Below are 16,652 nucleotides of genomic sequence, written 5' to 3'. Positions count from 1 at the left end.
CCAGAAAAAAAGGTGTGGAAATTAAACAATGTAGCACACATCTGGTGAAATAGTACAATTTATTATTTTTTTCTCAAACCATATGTCGTATTTCCACATCTCTGCCTCATCTTTAGTTAATGCAGCAACATTCATTCAACTGCCCACTTTAAAGTCAACTAGCGTCAGTCTGAAACAGGATGCGGGTGTTATATGATTTACAGTTGCATTTTTTAAAAGATGCAGAGCTGAAAATCATTTTAAATTAAACACTGAATTGTGTTCACAATTTTCAACATTCTTAACAACTAAATTGTCCTCCTGCAGAATGAGGAGAAAGTGAGGACTGCAGATACTGTAGGTCAGAGCCAAAGTGTATAGTGCTGGAACAGCACAGCAGGTCAGGCAGCATCTGAGGAGCAGGAGAGTTGATGTTTTGAGCATGATGAAGAGCTTCCTGATGAAGAGCTTATGCTCGAAACATCGACTGTCCTGTTGCTTGGATGCTGCCTGACCGGCTGTGCTTTTCCAGCACCATACTCTTCGACTTCTGCAGAATGAGTTGAGACAGCAAAATAGAGCAACTCCTTTCTAATATACACCAAAAAAGAATTAAGATAATGTTCATGCTCAGAGATTCCATCATCAAATTATTGAAAATTGGACAATGCTGTGAAAAACATGTATTTAACAGGACTATAATAACACACATTTTTTGAGTTTCAGCAGTACACTTCCTCCTCGCTTTAATTTTTTTTCCCAAAAGTGTTTCAGTCATCTTCCCATGTTTTATTGTTACTTACCTTTCACTGTTTAGTTGAGAAATTATCTAAAGGATCCTAGTTTGATTTTGTCATCACTGCCCTATCAAAGGTAACAATTTTTTTGTTAAATTAGGCAGAAGATTAATTCTATATAAAGCAAGCATTGCTTTCTTTTAAAGTCTGCCATTTGAAGGAATTTGATTCTGGCTTTATTTATGACTATGCATTTTTTTTAAAATTAGCACATGAGCTGCTATGTAATGTAACTGGTCTTCATGTTTTGTATGCCTGAATGTGATAAGGTTTTGGCTTTCTGTAACATTCTCTGACCATAGGGCAGTAGCTGTGGAAGGAATGATGTTTATTTGCACAAGTTGTCATACTTATGAGTTCAGCTAATTCTACAAAAAAAAACCAAAATGATAACAGCTGCTTCCAACACAACCATTGTCATTTAAAAAAAATAATTTCATGCAGGTGTTTGTTGAAATGAACATTATAAGCTTTTGATAATGTAGTTTCTTTTTTTCTATATTAAACCTTATCTAATTGTATGCAGTCAGTGATTCATGATGTATAGTTTCCATATTATGTTTTGTGTTTTGTATGTTAAGCGAGAGATGTAAAAGATAAAAACCTGGGATTATTTTTCTTTTAACAAAATAACAATTTCTGAATGAAATAAATGTCAAAATAATTGAACCCAACATGCAGACAAAGAGACAATCACACAAATAGTTGAGGGGCAACAGTCCAAGAGTTAAAAATTGAAAGTGTCCTTAACCAGATAACAGTATATAATACTCAGCATAATGTACAAATTCGACCTACACAAATGCAGAGTTTGATTCAAAAAACGAAAATTAGAGGTGACTCAAATTTAAATGAAACTCTTTTGAAATAATGAAGAAAGACAGTAAAATTAATCTCATTGTAACAAAATAAATCATTTTAAAATTGGACAAAGATTGTTCCATATGTATGGTTGCTAAATTGCCAAGAAATTATAAACATTACAACATTTTTTCATTGATTTTATAAGTGACTGCTTTCATGATTGCTGTATCCAATTTGAATAATACACTTTCAAATGACAAAGAAAACAGAAGCACTACAGAGAGTATAATTTTGTCATTATATAGTAGTCTAAAGAGAAAGAGTAGCTGCAGTCCAACCACTCCCTGAGGTTTATTTAATAACAGTAATTAGCAAAATTTGCAGCATATGTCTTTCTGCTGATAATGCAATTTATATAATTTTATGCCGAGAGTTCTGAGACATGTTTATTTTCTAATTAAAAGGAATAAGAAAACCAAGGTAGGAAAACTTTATGAAACCGCCTTTTTCCCATCAGAAAATAGACGTTAGGCATTTTGTTCTCAAAGTGAAACAGAAATTTTGAAAATTTGTGTACACTGAATTTCTTTTGTGCTCTTATTGTATCCAAATCATGGCATCACACAGATTCAGAATCAATCTTATCAAAGATGAATACTTTACAATACTTTGCAAATATCACAGGTATAAATGGAAAGCTGAGACAAAAATAAGATTGTAGTTTCTTAATATTTTGAGGTAATGACTTAACTCATTCTGCTTTAGTTTTATCTTTGTTCTTTACAATTTCAGAGTTAATTATTTTGTGTAGTACTCTTGCAGCTGTGCAAAAGATGAGCCAAAAATTGGCTAATCGATTTATTTAGCACACAGATCAGAATAATGCCAAAGTAATGCATTTATCAGATCAGAACTAAAAATATATCAGTCTAAAAGAAACTTAGACTTTATTGCTAAATCAACAGAGTAAGTCACTCCCAATCTCCTGGAATCAGCCTTGTTGCATAAAATTGCACCATCTTTTGCAACCTATTCAGTTTCATTGAGCAAAAGAAAATGTTATGACCTAATAATTAATGAGGCAGTCTGATTGAAGGATGGAATATTATACAATTATCTGTCAGCTTCTCACACCCAATATTACGGCAAACTACTTTAAGCCAGCAGTGGGAAACCATGATATATTTTAAAAACTGGATCAAACTTTATTTGCAATCAGCAGGTTGTGAGGAGTGATTCCGTTTTTGCTTGGTTTGAATTTCAAAGGGGAGTGGTCGGATGGGTTTTGCCACAAGTTATGGCACAGACAGTAGTGGCCCACCCTCCGAACCAGGAGCTCTGGGCTGGAATCCCACTCCTGCAGGTGGTAGCAATGAAGGTGTGATCAGAACTTGGCCAGATAGGTTGATCTGTAAATCCTTCCCATACCCCAATCATAGGTAGCAAGAGAAACAGAATCTCCAGGGCAGCCCTGCTTGATTGGAAATGATACTTATCAAGCTCCAGCCTCTGATCACAGGTTGACAACTTGTTCCAGGAAAAGTTGCCATGTAAGCAGACATAGCACTGGCTTTGTCTGCCTCATGTATCATTGGACAAAGGAAAGTCTACTTGTCTAATAATCGAGAAAGTGGAGGCTGGCTTTCATATCTGAAGTAGTGATACATTTGGAAAGTTCATTAACCATTACATTTTTCAGATAACTCCCTCTTTGAAATTGTGGTCCACCGTGCATGATGTCAGTAGCTCATTTGATTTTGCCAGACACTATAATCTTTGGTACATTCCCAACTCCAGTTTCCCCCTTTGCCTCATTCAGATGTCCATTTTTCATGAGTTTAAAGACTACAAAACCTCCAAAATGGGGAAGTAATGGCCTAGTGGTATTATCGCTAGTTGGATGCTGCCTGAACTGCTGTGCTCTTCCAGCACCACTAATCCAGTATTATCGCTAGGACAGTTAATCCAGAAACCTGACTGGGGATCTGGGTTTGAATCCTGCCACAGCAGATGGTGGAATTTGAATTCAACAAAAATAATCTGGAATTAAGAGTCTACTGATGACCATGAATCAATTGTTGGAAACAAAACTCATCTGGTTCACTAATGCCCTTCAGGGAAGGAAACTTCCATCCTTACCTGCTCTGGTCTACATGTGACTCCAGACCCACAGCAATGTGGTTGACTCTTAATTGTCCTCTTAGGCATGGGCAGTAAATGTTGCCTAATCAGTAAAGCCCTCACCCTGTGTATGAATTTTAAAAATAACCTAGATGGTGAGTTCTAGCAACTTGCTATTCAGCTGCAGGAGCTATCATAAGTGATCCCTATGTTGTCCTTGTATGATGTCTGCCAGAGGTCACTGGACTCTGATTAAAAGTGGAATTCTGTCCCCTGAACTCCACCACCAAATTAAAGTTTCCTAATCATTTATTTGGTATGAGTGCCAATCCAGAGGGTTGAATCCAATGCCTCTTGGGTCATGGGATCAGGCATGAGCACATTAAATGTGCCGGCTTGTGCGGCTGAATTGCTTGTTCTTGTCCCTAGTCCTTATTTCAGTGAACCAAAGAAAGAGCTAAAATTAAAAGTAGACCAGCATCTGCTGTTGTTTTTTTGTCTCTAACAGTTAAAATTGACTCACAAAATGTACTTGAATGTCGCCCATCATTCTTATCTAAGCTCACTAATGATTACTTATGCGTCACACATGCATTTCTTTTTTGCCTGCAAAGGTGCTGCAAACAACCAAAAGTAACACTTGCAACAAATTTATGAAAGGTTATTTAAGTGATTCACAAATACCATAACCCATTGTGACATACATTGGGTGCGAACTAGTCATTTGGTTTTAAAATCTGTTGACCAGATGAAAAGGTTTCTGAGGAAGCCACCAGACCTTTTTCTGTGTAAATTTGGGGGAAGACATTTTCATCAAGACTTTGCATGAACCACTTGGGGTTTCCAAGCCCCTGTTTCAAATCCAGCTGACTGAACATTGCAACCTCTCTCGTGTTATAGAAAGACAGGAAAAACGCAGTGCCTCTCCTTCCCACTGTCTTGTTCCTCTGTGGTTTGTGAAGATAAACAATCTAATCTATGGCACATTTATATTTAGAATCAGCAGGTGGGAGCTTAGATTGATCTTTTGTCTTAATTTTCCAGAGTTTGACGGCCTGTCTTTTCAGCAGTGCTTTCTGAGGCCTGTATAACCAACTAAATGGAACATATTTTATACGTCCAGGATTTGACTTCATTTCAAGCCCGTTCCCTCACAAAGATTTCTTTAATTGACTGTTGCCAAGTAATACTTTTCTTGGCCTCTTCCTTTAAGAGCCCAGATTGAGATGTATTTGATTAATAACTAATGAACACAAACTTATCATAGTGTTTCTAATTTTACATAAAGTGCCATCATTCTTACATACTGTTCAAAGCTCCGTCATTTGGAATAACACATGTCCTCACAGTAAATAAACAATAAGTTGAGATAAAGCATCAGAGCTCTTCTGACATTTGCTCAATTGTACAGGTTGGGTACTCTTTGTACGTCCAAAAATGATAAAGACCTAAAAATCCAGGACCTAAAAACCAGCTCTGAGGAAGGGTCACTCGACCCGAAAAGTTTACTCTGATTTCTCTCTACAGTTGCTGCCAGACCTGCTGAACTTCTCCAACAATTTATTCTTGTTTCTTAAAACTGAAGGCCATTTGAAAGTTGACCTGAATGGACCCAAGCAGACCCAAGTGGATATGCTGAGATCAAATTCTTCGGAGAAAACTTTGCTTGGCCCAAACATATCTGAATGAACCTGAAAGCAACGTTTATTTCCAAAGGGCCTAGCGGAAAGTGTCTACAGGTCTGTTTAAGCTCTTTGTAAAAAAAAAGTTGATTTTCAGGTCCATTCAAATCTGTTCTGTTAGGTAAAGATTTTTTTCCAAAGCATTCAAACAGGCACAAAAACCAAAAATATTATTTATCTGAAAAACCAGCTGGAAGGGGCTTTTGAGGTTTTCAATAAAATTGATATAAAATTCTCCAGTGTTGGAGGAAAACATTTGTACCGATATACAAGCTGTCTTGCTGTGCTCATGTGACCTCTACCTCTTGCTTTCATTATATAGTTTGTGGCAGCCATTAAATACATCACTGGCGATTTGATGTCAGATGTATGAAACTGAGATTGATCTAATTTTCAGAGCTAATTACTGCATGTTTTAAAAAAAACACAAATTAACATACAGCAATCTGCAACTTGGAAGTTCATAAGATTAGTCAGAATAGCGGAGAATTTTCCATTCCATGCTCCTATGAAAGGAAAAATGAGACAGAATTGGATCTTTCTTTTTACTAGACAGGAAAAAAGTTATGAAACAGCTGCAGAAAGAAATAAAGAGACTGCATTAAAAAAAAGAGTAGCAAACCTAAAGAAGTGTAATAAACTGTAATAAAAGCTCACTCAGGCGCAGAGAATATAGACAGGAAAAGTTTTGAAGAAATGTTCTAAGTCCTCTATAAGAGTTATTAATGAATAATGTATATTCTACATCAGAACTGAAGTGAAGGGTGAGGATATTGATAAGGACATGACCACACTAACTCATCAAGCTGAATCCTGTGTGTTTAGACAGATTTCATCAGTGATAAAATTAACTCAGACATATAAGATATCCCCATCAGAACATGTCTGCTCAGAGAGGAGAAACTGACTCTCAAGGAAGTTATCAGTACGTGCAGAGGTTTCAGAGTTTGTGACCATTAACTAGAGTGTATTAATGGAGAACAGACAAAGCTTAGCAGTGTACGAGAGACATTCTAAGGCTGAATGAGAACAACATATTGAAAGAGAGGGAGAAATATTTGTTGAAGAACCATCTGAAAGATCAAGGCCAGAGCAATGGACATAAATATTGCAGAGGATATTGCATCAATGAAAAGGGAGTGTATCCAATGATTGGAAAGCAATGGTCTAACTGCAAGTAGCACAATCACTTTGCACACAAGGCAAGACTGTAACGATAATGCTGGAGAAATTACAAATGATGATTCTGAGAAATCACACCATACTACAAGTTGGCACCATAAGGTTTAAAGGTGATGAATATTTTGTGGCTGTTAGAATGATTACTGGAGAAGGAAAGCATCAAACAAATATGAAGTACTAGATAGAAATGAGTGCTTTGTAAAATATGATTTTCACAGATGTGCATGAAGTGACTCAAGATGGTTACCCAAAAATGAGACCTTTTATGGGTATGACTGAGGCCATATGATGCAATGATACTTATCCCAAGAGGGCACATGAAGGCTGGAAACCAGATACAATGGGAAAAATGAAGATCTGGAGCTCCAAGGAGGAGGTGATAAGCAAAATCAATTAAAGCAATTCTGAAGCTTGGCATTGGAACTCTATACACACGGCAGAAGAAATTTGTAATGTTTCACAGCCTGCAAAACTGCCAAATAGATCTTTGAAAACAACCACCTTGGATATCTTCTGGGAAAAAGTGAGGACTGCAGATGCTGGAGATCAGAGTGAAGAGTGTGGTGCTGGAAAAGCACAGCAGGTCAGGCAGCATCTGAGGAACAGGAGAATCGACATTTTGGGCATAATTCCTGAGGAAAGGCTTATGCCCAAAATGTCAATTCTCCTGCTCCTTGGATGCTGCCTGACCTGCTGTGCTTTTCCAGCACCACACTCTCAGCTTGGATACCCTCTGGTCAACATCATCTTGCAGTAGATGAGAGTGTCAGATTGACTCAGCAGCTGACAAAGAGAGTTCCAGCAGCCCTTGAATCAGCTTGAAAGATAAGCTTGAAGAACTGGAAAAGAAGCAGAGAATCAAGAAAATAGCAGTTCCTCATGACTGGATTGGCACTGAAAAATACAGGATTAGTGGTGCTGGAAGAGCACAGCAGTTCAGGCAGCATCCAACGAGCAGCAAAATCGATGTTTCGGGCAAAAGCCCTTCATCAGGAATAAAGGCAGTGAGCCTGAAGCGTGGAGAGATAAGCTAGAGGAGGGTGGGGGTGGGGAGAGAGTAGCATAGAGTACAATGGGTGAGTGGGGGAGGAGATGAAGGTGATAAGTCAAGGAGGAGAGGGTGGAGTGGATAGATGGAAAAGGAGATAGGCAGGTCGGACAAGTCCGGACAAGTCAAGGAGACAGTGCTGAGCTGGAAGTTTGAAACTAGGATGAGGTGGGGGAAGGGGAAATGAGGAAACTGTTGAAGTCCACATTGATGCCCTGGGGTTGAAGTGTTCCGAGGCGGAAGATGAGGCGTTCTTCCTCCAGGCGTCTGGTGGTGAGGGAGCGGCGGTGAAGGAGGCTCAGGACCTCCATGTCCTCGGCAGAGTGGGAGGGGGAGTTGAAATGTTGGGCCACGGGGCGGTTTGGTTGATTGGTGCGGGTGTCTCGGAGATGTTCCCTAAAGCGCTCTGCTAGGAGGCGCCCAGTCTCCCCAATGTAGAGGAGACCACATCGGGAGCAACGGATACAATAAATGATATTAGTGGATGTGCAGGTAAAATTTGATGGATGTGGAAGGCTCCTTTAGGGCCTTGGATAGAGGTGAAGGAGGAGGTGTGGGCACAGGTTTTACAGTTCCTGCGGTGGCAGGGGAAAGTGCCAGAATGCTCCCATGGGTCGTAGGGGGGTGTGGACCTGACCAGGTAGTCACGGAGGGAACGGTCTTTGAGGAAGGCGGAAAGGGGTGGGGAGGGAAATATATCCCTGATGGTGGGGTCTTTTTGGAGGTGGCGGAAATGTCGGCGGATGATTTGGTTTATGCGAAGGTTTGTAGGGTGGAAGGTGAGCACCAGGGGCGTTCTGTCCTTGTTACGGTTGGAGGGGTGGGTCTGAGGGTGGAGGTGCGGGATGTGGACGAGATGCATTGGAGGGCATCTTTAACCACGTGGGAAGGGAAATTGCGGTCTCTAAAGAAGGAAGCCATCTGGTGTGTTCAATGGTGGAACTGGTCCTCCTGGGAGCAGATACGGCAGAGGTGGAGAAATTGGGAATACGGGATGGCATTTTTGCAAGAGATAGGGTGGGAAGAGGTGTAATCCAGGTAGTTGTGGGAGTCGGTGGGTTTGTAAAAAATGTCAGTGTCAAGTCGGTAGTCACTAATGGAGATGGAGAGGTCCAGGAAGGGGAGCGAGGTGTCAGAGATGGTCCAGGTAAATTTAAGGTCAGGGTGGAATGTGTTGGTGAAGTTGATGAATTGCTCAATCTCCTCGCGGGAGCACGAGGTGGCACCAATGCAGTCATCAATGTAGCGGAGGAAGAGGTGGGGAGTGGTGCCGGTGTAATTACGGAAGATCAACTGTTCTACATAGCCAACAAAGAGACAGGCATAGCTGGGGCCCATACGTGTGCCCATGGCTACGCCTTTGGTCTGGAGGAAGTGGGAGGATTCAAAGGAGAAATTGTTAAGGGTGAGGACCAGTTCGGCCAAACGAATGAGAGTGTCAGTGGAAGGGTACTGTTGGAGTCATGGGAAATGAAAGGCATGCACAAAAACAAAGGATCTCAAAAAAAGCCTTGACAATCTCACCACTCCAAAAACAACATTGGCAAAATGCTGCTTCAGTTTACCAAGATAAAAATCATCAGTACCCTCAATGTGAGGAATGACTATTAGCAAGTGAAACTGAATGAAAACAATAGTTTCCTAACTACCGTCTGGAGACCATTCAAGATTACTATACTTGGTAAGTCCACTGCTCCAGAGCAATATCAAGGCAGACAGCACAAGACGCAGTGGAGACAATTGTGGACAATCTGTTCATTTATAGATGTGGAGGTTTAAAGGAAGACAAAATCGTCCAGCATGTTTGGAATCTGGTGTGACTACTAGAGAGCTTACCAGCTTCACCTGAAGTTGAACACAGAAAACATACAACCGAAAATATCTGAAGCCAAGTAAATACATCATGTACTGACAGAGAAAAGGAGTTTATCTAAATCCTGAGAAGGTGGCAGTTGGAGCGCAGATACAACAAGCAGCAGGTCTAAAAGTGATGCACAATTTGTTTGATTCTTGCAAAGTTCTTGCCTCAATAAAAAAACTACGGATGTTGGAAAAATTCAGCAGGTCCGGCAATATCCGTGGAGAGAAAGCAGAGTTAACGGTTCGGGTTCAGTGACCCTTCTTCAGAACTTCAGGAAGTTCTTGCTTAATTTGCCATTGGAGTGTGAACATCTATGTGAGTTCACTTTGACAGATCCAAGGCAATTCTTAAGCACAGAACACGAAACAGCCTTCAGTCAAAGCAAAGCACTAACAGCAACAGCTCCAGCATGCTTTGGAGGTCATCACTCCAGGAAAGGTATTGAATCTTAAAGGCAAGTTCTGATTGAGCACTCACCAAAGGAACAGGGAAGGAACACCACCCCAAGAACAAGCAGGTCCGAGTCAACTTGCACACACATCATTAAAAGAATTGAAAACTGCAGGGAAAAAAGATGAAATGCCTGTGCAGAGACTGATGAAACTGGGACTGACTGACTTAGGGAGAGGAACAAGGAGGGTGGAGGTGAGGGCTTGATGAATGGGGGCGTCAGAAGGAAGAAAAGGTACTGCCTTCTTCTGGGGGTGACTGCAATGGGCACATTGACCCCTACAAAGAGAGAACACCTCTCTTTCAGCACTTAGAAATACTTTAAAAGAAACTGCTTCCCACTGCACATATGTAACAAACTCAATTAATTTTTAATTATTGATTTCAGCATGTAAGTGGGCTATAAGTCTGGCACCCATCCATCCTCTGTATTATGGGAGTGAGCTTGGAGGTGGTGGGAAGGTGGTGGACTGTGTGCTGGGCCCCTGGCCAATTTTATCTGAACCCCCTCCAACATCTTTTCACCCCTAGATCTGTGGTCATGTCTTCAGTCCCCAGTTTCTGTTTTCTTTGAGATGTTGCTGAAACGCGTCACCGTCAGCAACACCCGATTGGTCCTTTGTCTTGGGACATAATCCTGTCCCAAAGGGTCACGTGACTCAAAACATTGACTCTGCACAGATAGCTGCCAGATCTGATGAGTTTCTCCAGCAATTTCTGTTTCTGTCTCCAATCCTTTTTCTATTGTTGGCTACACATCAATAAAATATTTTGGAATCAATTTCTTCCTTTAGATTCCCTTGAGGAATGCTGTTGTTGTTGTACTCCCTCAAATTTGTAATTGTTAAGGTGAGCTGCTTGGAATTCTGAAGTCCAGGAATTTTAGACCATGTTTAATAAAGTTTTACACTGAACACACCTTTACTTATTGCATTTTAAGTTGTTCTGGCTGCATTCTAAATTTGAATCCATGATTATATTACTGGAAGGGAACATAACAGCGACAGTGTTAGTGGTGAGCAGGGGACTTTTTATGGGGTTCCCCATATCAGCTGGCAGAAGTTCCATGGAAAACCTCAATGTGAAATGTCTGGCAAGTTGCCGCTATGAGGCATTGATCAGGGCTTCTCGACAGTCAGTGCTGTATTAATGAACTAGGTTGACGATTTCCCCATAGTCTGACCGCCCATTCTCCCAAGGTATATACACTACATCCAGATCACATCATGATTTGGACAAAATCTAACCTTCTAGACCTTTGTGCCTAGATTCACTATTTTATTTCAATGCCGAGACCCTGGAGATTTACTAAGATGAGAAGTTTTAATGTTGAAAAGAGCTGCTTCTGACAGAAAGGAAGGTTAAGAGGAATTGCAATTACAAAATAATTTCAGCCAGTAAAACTATTTGCATCGTTGAACTAGTACCTGGTTGACATTAATTTAAAACTATGACCCAGAATCAAACGCTGGGAGAAATCATTTTGCCCAGAAGGTTGTTAAAGAAATGGGACACCTTACCAGAAGCAATCTTGAAAATAGAATTTTGTGACCGCTTAAAGGAAGTGGATATGTAATTGCAAAAAACAAAAACATATAAGTGCAGTGGGGAGAGTTCATGGAACTGGCACTGACTTGTTTCAGATTGTCACGCTGACTCACTGGACCAAATAACTTGCATTAATGCGACATATGGGAACACAAAGATTTTAGGAGCAGCACATCTTCATTGTGTTCAGGTATCCTAAAATTGTTACAATGTAAAGGGAGGCCATTTAGCCCAACTTATCTGAACTAGCTCTTTCAGCAATTTGGCTTTTTGTTAAATCTTGCCTTTTCTCCGGGGTTACCACATTTTGTTTTTATCTAAATAATCACACAATGCCCTCAATTTAATATCTGTCATACTTTCAGTCAGTGCATGACAGACCTGAATTAATCAGTGTGTGAATTTTATTTCTCACCTTCAAAGCAACTTTTTCACTTCTTTTGCAAAACACCGCTTTTGAGAAGAACGAAGGAGGTAGCACACCTAATAGCACTGAATCTCTTTTGATTCTCGATCCTGTTATCACTAGGACCAGTTTCTCCCTATCTAATCCACGCAGGCCCTCGTGATGTTAAAAACATCAAGTATCCTCTCGGCCTTCTCCTCTCCAAAGAAAACATCTCCAACCTATTCTCAAACCTAAAGTCTGTCATATACCATATCCGTATATACCAGCCTTCATTACAGATCAATTACACTTACCCACTTCTCATCAATATCCTCAGTATCCTCTCTCGCCAGATGAAGAGCAATACTAATACATACTTTTATGGGATCTTTAGTGAAATAGGACAGCTGGATTTTATCAACATTGCTTTGAGTCAAACTTTATTCAACTACTATTGTGTATAAGGAAAAAATCAAATTAGAATTTGCTCGGGCTATTATCACATTACATGGACTGTTTCCCGATTCTCTCCTGTGCTCAGCTTTCCTTAGCACTCATTTAGCTTCTCTTCTGTCCTGGCCAACCTGCTTATTATCAATAATCCCATTGATTTGCCTAACCTTTCTTATCTCTCTTTGGGCACTGTCATTACCTATCTGCTCACCCCTCCAGCACTCCTGACTGCCAAGCCCGTCAAAAGCAGAATTACCACGTTTTCCAAGCTACTATCAGTTCTGAAGAAGAGTCAAAACATTAACGTTGCTTTCTCTCCACAGATGCTGAGTTTCTCCAGCAATTTCTGTTTTTGCGTCATATCTTCAGCATCTGCAGTTCTTTATCTTATTATACAACTTGATAATAATTTCTCACTATCCCACTAAGATGGCCATGGAAGGGTGTGGCATGAAAGGAGGCCATTTAGCCCACTTTTAACTTCAATCGCTTAGCTAGTAGACATGAAAACCACCACTTTGACAACGTAACCGTTTTTATCTTTCTCAAATAGTTATTTTCATACGCAAAGTTTAAAGGCCAAATTTATCGATACTGTGGTGTTTGTGTGAATCTGGCTGTGCATTGTTGGTATGTGGTGGCATTGAAGCCCTACATTATGAAGCAAAGCTTTTGTTGATGTTCGCTTTTGAGAAGAACGAAGGAGGTAGCACATCTAACAGCACTGAATCTCTTCAAAGCATCCATAGACTCCACCTTTTACCTCCCAAAAAGAATGAAGTTCTTTTGATACATTGGGCAGGTGGTTGGCTGAGTATTTTACTTACAAGCACAGCATGAATTGAGTGATACTGAGTTAGCCTCCCATTATACACTTTAATACAAATGGTCATGGTGTATAATGGGCAGCTTATTCATCTTTGACCACACGCTGAAAGAGAAGTCAATGTTCGAAGAAATCTCATTTTGATAAAGATAGATTTCTTACTTCACTTTATGAGGAATTCAAGTGAAAGAAAAATATTGATACATATTGGATATGGGCCCAATGCAGGCAAGTAGTACTAGTTCAGTTTAGGAAAATTGGTTGGCATTGATGAGTTGGACTGTAGGGTCTGTTCCATGCTGTATAACTCAACATTGCAAATCACAAGTTGTTTGAATTTGAATGAAGGAAGTTCCCTTGGAATGAATCACTGTGGTACATTCATTGATGGTGAATTTCAAGCTATTTTTAAATGACTCTACTTTGTTGTGATACAAAATGTCCTGAGTGTAAATGCTCGATTATTGGGATGGCTCAGTGGTTTGCACTGCTGACTCAAAGTATCAGGGACATGGGATCAATTCCAGTCTTGGGTGACTATCTATGTGGAGTTTGCATATTCTCCCTGTGTCTGTGAGGTTTCTTCCAGTTTCCTTCTACAGTCCAAAGATGTGCAGGTGAGGTGGATTGGCCATGTTAATGTCCTGAGATTTACAGGTTAGGTACATTAGCCATGGTAGGTGTAGGGATGGTGGGGTGGAATGCTCTTCAAAGGGTCACTGCGGACTTGATGGGTCAAATGGCCTCTATTTGCACTGTCAAGGATTTGGTCATTAGGAAAATACTTAGTGGAACAGCATGATGCTATGGGTTACAATAGTCATTACCTTTTAACCAAGATCTTAGTTATATCTCATTTGCTTAAATTGGTTGGAAAAAAAATGAGAAGGATGGATCTTTAATATTCTAGCTGTGAGACCAAAACTGACCATAGTTGAGCTGTTGACAAAAATATTCAGAGAAGTTGCTATGTGGTTAATGTTAATAATATAAAATTTAGCACAGGTGGTGAGTAGGTAATTATCTGAGAAAGGAAGACTTGGATTTATATACAAAAAGCCTCTTATAATAATCAACTGCCCCACTCTTGAAACTTAACCACTATTGCAATGTGGGAACGTAATAAAGACTAGATAATTTATTCTAATAATGCTTGCTTGAGGGATAAGTAACGCACGAGATGACAGGAGAATTCCTTGGCTCCTCTTCAAAGTTGGACTGTACAATCTTTTATACTGCTTCCCCAACCCAGGAGGGCTTTTAGTTTAATGCCTCATCTTACAATAGCACCTCCAACAATGCCACACTCCTTCAGGACTGCATTGTGGTGACAGCCTTAATTTTGGACTCAAGTCTTGGAGTACAACTTGAACCTGCAACACTCCAACTCAGAGGTAACAGCATTATCAACTAGCCCACAGTTGTAATTGAGGCCATGAGAGTGGAACAAAAGAAAAGTATGCTCTCCAACTGACCATGCAATGCCCGGCCTGAAATGTTTGATGATGCCCAGAATCGGAAAATGTAACATTGCCCTGCAATAATCCCGTTCACCTTCACAATCAACTGCTCATTGAAACATAAAACAAAGGCCAGGGCTAACCAACTGCACAAGCTCAGGCAGAACAGATGCAAACTCATTGTTTTTAACAAGTGTCAATATGGGCCAGAGAGAAAGGGCAGAAAGCAAAAACATTGAAAAAAAACCTCAATTCACATTTGAAAACCTTTTAAGTTCACAGTTTACATTGAGTCACTCTTGTGAAAAGAAAGCAAGATAAAGACAAAAGCGCCAGCTGATTTGGCAGAGTAATCTGCAATCTGAAATATCTGATTATAAAATGTGATGTCTACCAATTTAATCAACGCACCTATAACTTGTCACAAATCTCAATCGAAACACAGTCAAGTGTGGTGGATCAGCTGAATTCCCTCAGCAGTACCTTTTTGACGCTGAAGTGTGCAAAGGTAAATTAGCCCTAGCTAACCCATTACGATATAATCCTGAGGCGGTACTTATTTTACTTCATGACAGTATTCACTAAAATATTGTTACTGTCTAATAATGTGGTGGCATTAAGAAATGCAACAGAAATTGGCAGACCTGAATTGAAATTAGAAAATGCTGGGGATACCACAGAAACACAGTAATGGCGGGGACGAGAAATACAAGGTAAAATATTTGCAGGGCAACTGTCAAACAAAATTGTTGAGGCATTGCATCCAAAACATTAATCTGTTTGTCATTGTAAAGGCTGATTGACCTGTGTTTGCAGATTCTTGGCTCATTTTAATATTATCATTTGTGCTCATAGGTTGGGAATGGCAGTGTTCTTCACACACTTGTGACTGTATTTTGACAGATGTATGAAATGCCACTTTCAGTAAGGAAATTAAGGAAAAAAGCATTGTTTGGATGCAGTTACATTAATTCAATGATTATTTTCTAATACCTACATAGTAATTTCAGGGTTTTACATTTATTTAAAATTCACAAACCTTGTGCAATATAGCAATTCAATGTCTTGTTCTTTTTAGGTCAAATAATAGACATTATCAATAACCTCAGACCAGAAAGCTACAGGATTTTCTGTTGTACAGTGAGGGTACTATCATTGGTGTGTAGGAATGAAGTGCATATCTCAGTTCAAAAACAAGGTATTTCTTGATAAACTGATGTGCACCTTATGGGGAGATACTTCTCAATGCCTCCATTTTGAAACAATTTTTTTTTCTCTCATCGAGACCAGACAATGTTTTTGGAGTTATTGATGAAGTGGTTTATCCTCCCCGTCATTTCTTTAATTAACAAGAAGCATTAATGTGACATTTGAGTAAACACTAACAAACGCACCACAATGTTAATTAGAACCATATGCAAAATGTTGAGCAGTGCACTCATAAAACAAGCTGGCCGCGCAAAACTGGAAATAAGATAACGATCATGCATCTGATACAACAAGCGATACAGTTGCTCAGATATCGATCACATCACAGGTTTTTTTGTTTACTCTGAGCCGAGTTCAAAATATATGCCCATCTTAAATTTTTATGGCATAATGCGACTCAGAACTTATTAACTCTTCATGTAACATAAATTTCAATTCTACATGTTTTTTTTTAGACAATATGAAGAATGATAAGATACAGCTAAACAGTTAAATGCTTCATTTTATTTTTGTTGCAAAGTTTCTTGTTCTGCTCAATGGTGCAATGCTTTTCTAAACCAAGTAAATATGTTTTAAATTTGTTTTTGCTTTGTTAAATGAGTTGAATATTTATCAGAAAATCACTGCAAACCATGGTAACAGTGAACAGTAGAAGTCAATATTAAATTTGCTGCAACGTAATCACAGAAGGCAGCCATTTTAACCAATTGTCTTTGTTCAGTGGCCCGCTCCCTATCAGATGAGAATTTTGATCCATTGGGCTTGAACTGTAGTTAATTTCATGCCAGAGCTTTATGCTGATCCCATTTGGGGGGGAGGGAGGATCAAAAGCAGGAAATACTGG

This window comes from Chiloscyllium punctatum, chromosome 44, assembly GCF_047496795.1.
Source record: "Chiloscyllium punctatum isolate Juve2018m chromosome 44, sChiPun1.3, whole genome shotgun sequence".
NCBI classification, from domain to species: domain Eukaryota; kingdom Metazoa; phylum Chordata; class Chondrichthyes; order Orectolobiformes; family Hemiscylliidae; genus Chiloscyllium; species Chiloscyllium punctatum.
The sequence above is the reverse complement of the archived record's forward strand: the minus strand, read 5'-3'. Positions refer to the sequence as shown.